Source organism: Anas acuta, chromosome 14, assembly GCF_963932015.1.
Source record: "Anas acuta chromosome 14, bAnaAcu1.1, whole genome shotgun sequence".
In the NCBI taxonomy this organism is placed as follows: domain Eukaryota; kingdom Metazoa; phylum Chordata; class Aves; order Anseriformes; family Anatidae; genus Anas; species Anas acuta.
In genome coordinates this window covers 12815556-12826026 of record NC_088992.1, presented here as the reverse complement: position 1 = coordinate 12826026, position 10471 = coordinate 12815556, and the positions used below count along the sequence as shown (strand labels likewise).

Here is a 10471-nt window from a genome sequence, read left to right as displayed (position 1 = left end):
CTCTCTGTTGCAGCACCTGGGCTCTCCTGTTCCTTTTTTCCATCCCAAATCCAGCTCCTGAGGCTGTTCTGCCTCATAAAGAAACAAGGGGCAGTGCAAAAAGCTGAGCTCTGCTGTGCATTTGTAAAATTTGCATCTCCCTTGGAAGAAACGTGTGGAAGAAATGCCTACGTGATGTTAGAAATAATAATCAAAAATAATTATTACAATCATCAATTATCACAGAATCACAGAATTTTCTAGGTTGGAAGAGACCTCAAGATCATCGAGTCCAACCTCTGACCTAAAACTAACAGTCCCCACTAAACCATATCCCTAAGCTCTACATCTAAACGTCTTTTGAAGACTTCCAGGGATGGTGACTCCACCACCTCCCTGGGCAGCCCGTTCCAATGCCTCACAACCCTTTCAGTAAAGAAGCTCTTCCTAACATCTAACCTAAAACTCCCCTGGCGTAACTTTAGCCCATTCCCCCTCGTCCTGTCACCAGGCACATGGGAGAACAGGCCAACCCCCACCTCGCTACAGCCTCCTTTAATGTACTTATACAGAGCAATAAGGTCACCCCTGAGTCTCCTCTTCTCTAGGCTGAACAAGCCCAGCTCCTTCAGCCGCTCCTCGTAGGACTTGCTCTCCAGGCCCCTCACCAGCTTCGTCGCCCTGAATCTATTATAATTAATAGAATTAAACTAATTTCCTTCAGAACACATAGTTAAGCTGGTCTATTTTTATTCCTTACCTTGCCTTCAGGATCATGTCTAATACCAAAATACATGAGCACTGTGGTACCCATGCTGTTCCCTATCATTGTGTTTCAGGTTTCCATCAATGGAAGCCCCAAGTCCAGCCTCGGAAGCTTCTCCAGAGCTCGCCTGTGGTGCCGAGAGGGGAGGCAGAGCCCCAGCCTGATTCGGTGAGGACGGTGACAACAGGTTGGTGGCTGGTTCCTGCTCCTCACCCTGCCCAGCCATCCCGTGGCATTCAGCTCCAGGAGCTGCTGAGCTTGCTTGGAAGCGACCAAGTGTCCGGGTGGTACTGACAGAAATCTTCATGTCCTCCGAGGAGGGGGAGGCAAGTCACTGGCTGATCTCTGCCTTTAGTGTGGAGTTTGGTAGTGAGAAAACTCGGGGGCTTCAGGCTCTGATCAGGTAATTTAAGAGCTGTTTTCCCCTTGGTGAAGAGAGCTTTGTGCTCATAAAATCTCCTCTTCCAGTTCCTGGAAATGCTGGATTGGGCAATGGTTAATAATTACAGAGCAAGTTTTCCTAGTGGCGCACAGAAACTAATGATGCCTTCTTGTTTCTTGTTCGTCTCACTCGGCAGCCTTTGATGTGATCCACGCCCCGCACCATGGGTAGGATTTTCCTGTTTCTGCTCTCCACTGCCCAGTGTGGGCTGGAAGGCAGGCTTTCCTCCTGTTCGTGTTTTTGGAATCAAGAAAACAACAAACTCACCTCTTCCAGCCAAAACACAGCTCTGTGAAATCACGTCCGTAGTAGGGGAAGGTAAGTTTTAAAAACACAGGGCTGGGACACTGAGCAATGCCCCCTCCCTCGGGGCTTGGGGCTGTGCCCTGCTCGCATGGTGCAGCTGGGCCAGGAGGTTCTGGTGCTCCTGGAGTCTGTCTCCTCCCCGTGTCAGCCTCCTGTTCCCTGCTTGGGCTCGGACAGAGCCGGGACCTTTCCTTCCTTGTTAGTTTGCTTTTTATTTGCTGTTTAAAAGGTTTATTGTAGCTCTTTGGATGATCGTTTTATAGACTAAAATAGAGGAAGCGTCAAGGATTTCTACCTAGGCGTTAGATGTCCTTGTACCTTGCTGTAAGCCTTCGGCCTAATCTTGTAATGGTGTATGTTTAATGCTAATTTAATTCAATTAACTTTTAAATCTACAAGATTTGCCCTTGCCCCTGCTATTTCGGGGCTAATTCGCAACAGGTCATAAACTATGTTCCGCTGTGCTTTACCAGTTCAAAACAATACATAACCAAAAACGTCTTAGTGCCCGCAGCAGTGAGCATGTGCCTGCTTTGGGCAGCTCCACACCACAAGGAATTAATTAATTGTGGCCTGATCCCCAGCAGCGGTGTGTGTCTGAGCCCAGTGGCTGCGCCCCGACTCTTCACGGCGGGATGAAGGCAGCTGAAGGCTGGATCCTGTGCAAGCAGGTGTCGGACCAGGTCAGGCATCACCAAAAAGCTACTTGCAAGGTACCCTGGGTGCCTCTGGATGTGGGGGTGCGTGGCTCCTTCCTTGCGTGGTCTCAGTGCAGGGTGCTGGGAGGCGATCACCAGCCATGGTGTTTGTGGTCCTGGGGGGAGGCTCACCTGCTGAGGTTTGTATGGTGTTTCTAATCCTGCTTCTAGGTTTTCCCATTAATGTTTTGAAAATGGTTTCCCTTCGTAGCTCTGATACCTTTTTTCTTTTTTTATGGCACCTGAATTGCTTGTTCTCTTCTAGAAACCCCATAAATAGTTTTGGGGTTTACCTGGGAAATGGATTATTCTTCTGACAGTGTTTAGGGGAAAGAGAAAGCAAACTTGCCTCCATAGGCTGAAAGCAGTTTTTGGGTAGAGCCACATCTCTGGCTTCTCCCCCAGTGTATTTTAGCTCTCAAATGAGACTACGAATATTGGATAAGTTTAATAGGAGCTGTATCTGGCACCACCCTTGTGTAATAGCATCTGTCCTAAATGGTAAATGGTGCTTTGCTTCTGAACATGGCTCCAAGAGCAGGGAGGGAGTTTTACAGCTGCTGTGCTTTTCTTCAGTGGGTTCTTCAGTAATATATTGCACCACAATTATTTGGTTGGTTGCTTATGGAAGCCTTGCAGGAGGATTTCAGAGACGTGGTGGATCGTGCAGTAATTAGGTCAATCTTTAATTGTAGTAAAGGTTCTGTAGTAAAGGTTCTGTCCTTTGTTTCTTCACTTGGTCATCTTCCTTAGCTTGGTTTTACAAGAACAGAAGGAACTATGGAGTTCTGCACCTAGGTACCATGAGATATTTCTTAACAGTTTTTGTATGGTTTCTGAAAGGATTCTTTGTTGTTCAGTAAAAAATGTTTGTCTATTAAGAAATCTCTGATGTGTTATGAGTGTTTTGGGTATCCCTCAATTAGTTTGAAATGGATTCTTAGCAAGAGAGAAGACAGGTGGAGAGGCAGTACCTTATATCATTAGAGGTGTCAAAGAATGAAAAATAAATTCAGATTTTGAGGAATGGCCCTGTTGCCACATACTGGCCTGGAGAGCATTCCTTACTAAAAGGCTGATTTTTGATTATGGATGCCCCATCCCTGGAGGTGTTCAAGGCCAGGTTGGATGGGGTTTTGGCCAGCCTGATCTAGTGGATGGCATCACCCAGTTGGACCTGGGTGTTCTTTAAGGTCCCTTCCAACTCAAGCCATTCCATGATTCAGATGGCCCCAACCTTCTTTCAGTAGATGGTAAACAACAGAATCCTCCACATCCTTCCCATACCTGTATGACTTGCTTTTAAACCTTTTTTTTTCCTCTCTCTTCACCATGTTTCTACTTGGAGAAGTTCTGGCTAGCTTGCTTGCTAGCTCGTCCATCATGGAGAAGCATTTCTATGTTTTTCTTATTTGTGTGATCTTATTCTCTGAAATCTTTAAAAATTGATTTGGCACATTTACAAAAGCTTGCCAACAGATACTTCATTGTAAGAATATTAATGCTTTGTTGCTTTGTCTCCTGCCACAGACCTCACAGTTAGAAGTTGATTGGTGAATGTGCCTCACAAATGATGCTGTACAAGAACGGAGCTGCTCCTGGCTTCACGTGCAAGCACCTTGCCAAGAACATTGAGTGGCTGGTGGGTAAGTCCCTTCACTGGTTGTAGTGCAGATGAAACCTGTCCTATCAATCGTGGTTCTAGAGCAAACCCCGCTTCTTCATCCCTGTCCTCACTGGAGCTGTTGGTCATCAAAACTTTCTGCTTTTTTTCCCCATGGTTTTTCCTCAAGCTAAGCTGTTCATCTTGGTATTAGTTTTCTGCTCCCACCCCCTACCCTGCACACAGGATAGGGCTCCAGGCTACTGTTCGCTACCCTCTTTGGGCCGTGCCTCCCCTGGCTTGAGGCATAGCGATGCCACTTGTATCAGATCCAGGATGGTGCTGTGTCTGGGCTGGGAGCGCTGCCAGGGTTTAGTGTTTTTATTGACAGCAGCTTCCAAAAGAAGCCAATATCTTGCAGTGTCCTCCCACGGGGAAGGGCAAGTCAGTCTGCAGGCAGAGGTGCTGCAGTAGCAGTATGAGAGTGGGCAGATGGGGTTTGCTGGCAGGGGCAGAGCACAGCCCTGCAGGGAGTGGTGGTGGGGGGGTATTGTGGGCTTGTGGAGAAAGAAAAGGGGAATGTGTTTACAACAGTGTTTTTTCTTTAATTGTCTTTCCCTTCCCTTCCTTTCCTTTTTAGATAACTGGATTGATAAATCAGATGAAGCCAGAGTGGTGGAACTGGAGAAAATGTTTTTTGGCTGATGGTGAGGTCGGGTAACAGCTAGGATAGCAGGAATCAAAATGAAGCAAGTTGTACCCAATGCTGGACTACGAGTGCTGCCAGTCACTCCTGCTTAATTAATTACTGCTGTACACGTTATGCTTGACCTCTCTGAGGAAGAGCATGTGTTTGCATCTTAATTAACAAAAATGTTGCATCTGTCACAGTGAGGGAAAACAACATCTGAGCTGTGGGCATGGGGCTTCCCTGCCTTGATCTCACAGCCAGTCAGACAGTCACCTGCAATTTGTCTGACAGGAAATGGAAGCTGTGATGGGATGTAATTGAAAAATACAGTTCCTGTCACTGCCAGGTGAGCAGCAGTCTCCAGGCTGTGCCAAATCTGACTTCTTCCCATCAAGCAAGGTGTTGCTGCACCAGTGTATGTGATCTGGGAAACCTGGGGTCCATCCTTACTGGAGTGGAGATCAGCTATGAGTTATTTTGGCCTCTTGGATTAGATAGCTAATCTGCATGATGGCCAGGTGGTTGAGGTTTTAGACGTTTTGGAGAGGAAAAATAGGATGCCCCCCTCCCTATCCATACATATTCCTTGTACATCCCTGCTCAGCCCATCTGTTCGTTGCCTCTGCAGCTGGACCCAGAACTGACTGACCGCACAGCAAGAGCTGCAAATCAAAATGAAGAGGATGAAAAGGGACTTCATGGAGCAAGTACTTGATGCACGTGGTGACAAGATCCCAGATGTGAAGAAACAGCAAGTGGCTGAGGAGAAGCAGGAGCTGGAAAGGAAATTCTCCTGTTTGAGTGAGGAGGTACACCATGGGCTGGGGCATGGGCTGGTAAGTTGGCAGTGGGTTACAACGAGACTGAGCTCTGGTCCTCTCTGGAGGGAGGTGGTAATGGAAGGAGGAGAAATAATGAGTCCACTGATCAGTGATATTGATGGACGTGGCCACCTCTGCTTTAGCAGGTGGATTTAGGGGAAAGATGAAGAGGCTGAATGGTGCTGAGCTGCTTCTAGCTGCTTGCTGTTTCCCTTTTCTCTTAGCAGTAGCCATAGACCTGAGGCAAAAAGGATCAGTCCTCAGATGACTACTTCATTTCTCCCTTGTCCAGATGTCTTTGGGTAGGCATTCTCTGAGTTGAGTCTTGCCCTGCTCTTCTGCTCCACAGGCAGCTCTGGAGTTTTGATGTGTGCTGAAAGGGTTTGAATCACACATTTAACATGAATAATGTTGTCTGTCTTGAATCTTGCATTTTGTTGATAACTCCCCTCACATGCTTATTCCAGCCCAGCATCTCGCAGCTCTGAGCTGCAGTAACCTGGCTTCTGTTGGACTGGCCCTCGTGTCTTGTCTTCTCCACAGACACCCCGCCTCCTCCAGAAGTTGCTAAGCATATTTTAAAGGTTGTGCTTTTTTTCCTCTCCCTATTATCAAAGAAAAAGCGTGGGAGGCTTTCTCCTAAGACTGCCATGCTCTCCTTCCTCTGTGTGAGGAGGAAAAAAGCAGAAATGCGGTGGGTGTCTGGCAAGGAGCCACGTTTCAGTGTCCTCAGCTCCTGTGGCTGCACCGAACGCTGTGCTTTGCCTGGAGCACTGGCAGGCTGTGCAGACTTGGGTTTGCTCTCTGCTTTCAATGCAGGCGCTTCTGCCTCCTAAATCCTTTGTCTGATAAAAAAACAAAATGCATGCTGTTCTTTGGAAATGTATCGACTTCACCCAGGAGAGAAACAGGGAGCAAGATAAAGCCCCTGGCAGTTATCCAAAGCAAGCAGTCTTGAAATGGAAACTTTATTGAAATCCCTTTCTTGGTGACAACGCGCTTTTGTAAGCGACTGTTCTGATGGAGGAGAGGAAGAAAAACATCTCTGTTACTGAGTCTCCTCACTCTGGCTGTTTACCTTGGAGAAGATGAGAGAGAACGGATCCGAGCGAGGGCAGCGTTCAGCTTGCTGCAGCTTGGGCTGCCTCAGACTGGCAGTGGGCTGTGGCAGCCCTGGCTGAGGCTGGGGACTGCAGGACAGAGGCTTCATCAGCCTTGTGCTGGCTGATGCCTGGGTCAGGTCAAAAGCTAAGGGAGATCAGGAGGGGAGATGGTGGAAAGGGGTCCAGCTGCCCAGGAGAAGGCCTGGCAGGGTCTCTGGTAGGAGACAGCAAGGACTGCAGGCTGGCAGTGGTGTGGACGTGAGCACAAGAGCACAGGCTCTGGCTGTCCTGCAGATCCCCTGTCCCAGTCCAAAGGCAGGTGCTTTGGGGAAAAGCAGGGACTTTGGGAAGAAATGCCCCTCAAGTAATTTCTTCTCTAAGACTTTTTTTTTCAGGATATTTTTCTCATCTGTACACAACAAGTCAGTACAAGTGCTGGGCTATTAATCACTGTTATTTCTGCCTCAGCTCATAACTCAGAGCCTCAGTGCAGTTACTGAGTCTCTACAGGAGCCTTTTTGTTCACACCTGCATAGAATTGCTTCCCTTTTTATATTCACTGGCATTAGGATCAGCAGATGGGGACAAATTTGCATTGTTTGCACTCCTTTACAGAGCATATCTAGCAGGCTGCTGTTTGACATCCATAGGCATGAGTTGCTAGGCAGTTTACTTTCATTTATTTATTTATATATATTGAGGCAGACCTATAAACCACCACACCTGAGACCCATTTCAACCACTGATTTCTGGGGGCACTATCATGCTTCCTGCTGTAGCCTGCCAGCCAGACCTCTTCGGTGGTCACCCTGCTGCAGGGATGCATCTTTCCCTGCAGCAGCTCCTGGGAAGAGGACTCCCAGCCCCTAAGTGATCATGCAGGTCACCTACAGTGCTGCCTTCTGCTCTCATGTGTCATTGAGGAGGGAATGTGATGGCATCTTGTGATGGAAAGAACAGGAATTTGAGATCACCTTTCCCAAGTGATCTGTCCTCATGTTCGGTGCCTTTTGCTCTGTGACACTGAGCTCTTCACTGTGTTCTCCGTGTTTCTGCTTTAGGTCAATGGGCTGAAAAAAAAAAAGGAAGTTGAGGACACCAAGAGAGAAATGGCTCCTGCTGCTGCACTTCCAGGCACTGCGGGGATCGTCCAGCCACCACCAGCACCTCTGCAGCCTCCACCAGGAGTGGCCGTTCTCCCCCCTTCAGCTGGCCTTGGATTCAGGGCAGCCTCCGCACCTCGGGTGCGTCCATGGGGATTGTCCCCAAAGCAGATGCATGAGCCAGCAGTACTGCTGCAAATTGGATCAAGGTAAGACCTGCCTGTAAAGGCTGCCTTGCACCTTTCATTCAAGCAAACTCCTCCTTCCTTGTGTCTCACATCACCCTTTTTGAGGCTTTTCACAGCACTGCTTCCTACAGTTTATAGGAAAATGTTTTCTGCACAGGGAGGTGATTTCATCACAACTTCTGTGTGCAGAGAGGGTGAGGCAGGGCAGCACAGAGAGCAGAAATCCTTGTTGTCTCTGAGAGTTGCAGGTGGGCCAGATGCCCTTTGCAGCATGACGTGCCCCTTTCCATGTGTCAAGACAAGAGGTGCAGACTGTTCCTTAGCCTGTAGCCTCTGATGAATGCGCTCTGGTATTTAATGAGGTTTATATTTCTGGTGTTAACTGAAGGCTTTCAGCCTTCTGTCCTGCAGAAAGCATTCTGAGGTGGCTTTGTGATAGTGCCCCGTTCAGTAATCCCAGCTATATTAATATGGAAGCAGCAGGTAACCACACTGCTTGATAAAAGTACATAACGTGGTGCTGGTAAAGAGAGCCCAGCATCTGGTTGTGAGGTTCTGGGCTGTCTCTTGCCAGGATTCTGCTGGCTCCTTATAGGGATCTGGAGCCCCTGCCTGGAGGGAGGCTGGGCTAGCTCTGTACCTGCAGCCAGGTGCCCATCTCCAGGCCCTCAAGTTTGCAGCCTGCTGGTTTTTGCTTTCCTCTGCCACCTTTGAAGGCTCTGGTGGGCTCAGAGGTCTTTGTTGCTGGCCTGAGGTGTGTCAGCTGTGTGAGAGTTGGCTTAATAAGCCGTCAGTAAGATCTTGGGAAGGTTTTGGAAGCCCTTCAGAACAGCCAGATCCTCTCCAGCCGGGGGTCTCCTGGCTCTGTGCCTGCATCTTGGTGTGACTTGAAGCAGATTGTGAGGCAGAGCAGGAGTCAGCTGTAGGCAGCGTTCGTGGTGGTGGCAGAGGGCAGGCTGTGCAGTGATGAACTCCATGGCAGGACCAACAGCAGGAGAAGACAGCAGTCAGCCTTCCTCAGGAGTCTGTGCAGTAGCTGGAGATGGTCCAGGCTGCACTAGCTGGCCTTACTGGCCAGAAAACGGGTGAGAAATGAGATCCTTGCGCTGCCTTGAGCTAGAGCTGACTGAGTAATGTCCCCAGTCCACCACGAGCCTCCCCTGGGCTTTTGTTATTTCCCTTCCTTTGTGCGTGGGGAAGAACAGCAGGAGCCAGGCAGCTCCATGAGCACACTGCCTGGGCAGAGGGAGCCTGCCGTGCCTGTGCTCTCTGCCCTCTGCTCCTCCTGGAGCTCCAGCCCTGCCCTTTGCAGGGAGCTTGTCCCCATCCTCACCGCAGGGTTTGTAGCTGTGTTCTGTCCTGATGCTTCGGGCAGGCCCTGAGCCCCTGCAGTAGAGGGGATGCATAAATGTGAGGGCTGGAAGGTGGTGAGTACAGACATCCCCACTTCCACCTTGTGATGCACATAAGGGAAAAAAGGCTCCTGCCTTTGAGCTTCCCTTCTGCCTTAAAACGACCTTGGCCATGGGAAGGGAGCTGCATATTCCTCAGAGACCTGTTCATCCCCAGACACACATTCTGACATCCACAGGCCAGGCCTCAGCAGAGAGCAAGCTGCCTTGCAGTGGCCACCAGGTGGTGCTTGCAGTCTGGATGCAGCCCTTTTCCTAATGCTTCCTTCCGTAAATTCCTAATGCTTCCTTCTGAGACTTCCTGGCTTCCCCAGCACATCTCAGCCTCTCTGGGCAGGTGATGTTTGCTCTGATATCCAGGAACTTGTAACATCAGATCCAGAGCACACAAACGTGCTGCAAGGCTGTGGCACATCATCCTACCTGTTTTGTTCCACATGCACAGGCAGGGATAGGGACAGGGAAGGGCCAGGGAAGCTTCTGTGGGCAGCAGGCAGCTTGTTGTGCTACCTGTGCCTTTCTGGGGCTGTGTGTAGGGTTGTGTTTAGTCTCTTAAATGGCTGCAGCATCAGCTGGGGATAGTTTTCCACTCTGTCTGCCCAGTAACACAAAAGGCATTGTGCATCCTATCCACATTCTGCCTTTTGGCATCGATGCAGGAGGATGTTTAGCTTCCAGGTTACTCTGGTATTCTGGAGTTCACAGTGATAGGAAGGACCTGGAAATTCCCAGGCAGAAATGACATCTGCCTGTGTTTCTGGAAGCATCTGTGCTTTCTCATCTTCCCTCTGCTGCCCAGTGCCTCATCCCTTACCCAGCCTGGCTGTAGGCGGGTCTGTAAGCAGTTATTGAATCCTGCAGGGCTGGCTGTGTATGGGGTTAACGGCCCGTGCAGCGTGGGCATCTCTGGAATGCTGATCTCAGGGTCTGCTCAGCTCCCACATGCTGAAGGAACACAGAATTTAACAGCCTTCATGAGCTCCCATTGCTCTCAGTGCCTGTTAAGGACCCTATTAGCTTCTGAGCACAGCTTAAATTAATTGGGCCCAGAGTTAGCCCCAGGCCCTGCACCATTTCTGCTCTGCTGAGCAACTGGGAGCCGGGGGTGGCGTGGGAAATTAATGAGGTGGCTTGTGTCCCCCACGCTGGGAGCCATGCCAGGCCCCAAAATACAGCACACCAGGGTTTGTCAGCCTTGCTGTTGCTCTCAGCCCTTGGGCTCTTAAGCAGAAGCTGTGGTACAAGCTGGGAGAAGGTCTGTGCATCCTCCTGAAGGGAAAATCCTTGTTGCTTTAGGTCTGTACCCTGTCATTTATTCTCATAATTAATGGGACTGCCTCACTGGGACCCTTGCCCTTT

The 10471-nt window shown here is 49.5% G+C and overlaps 1 long non-coding RNA gene across 5 annotated transcripts; it reads left to right on the top strand.

The window, feature by feature from the left end:
• Positions 1-794: 794 nt before the first annotated feature.
• On the top strand, positions 795-8493 carry LOC137864419 (uncharacterized). Of its 5 annotated transcripts, none has more exons than XR_011101500.1 (6): positions 1244-1505; positions 2078-2176; positions 3722-3837; positions 4435-4831; positions 5114-5294; positions 7471-8492. It is a non-coding gene; the product is annotated as an uncharacterized lncRNA (long non-coding RNA). The 5 variants fall into 5 exon arrangements; XR_011101502.1 differs by having other exon boundaries at positions 1252-1505; positions 4435-4501; XR_011101503.1 differs by having other exon boundaries at positions 795-1505; positions 3722-3833; positions 4435-5294; positions 7471-8493.
• The last annotated feature ends 1978 nt before the right edge of the window (positions 8494-10471 follow it).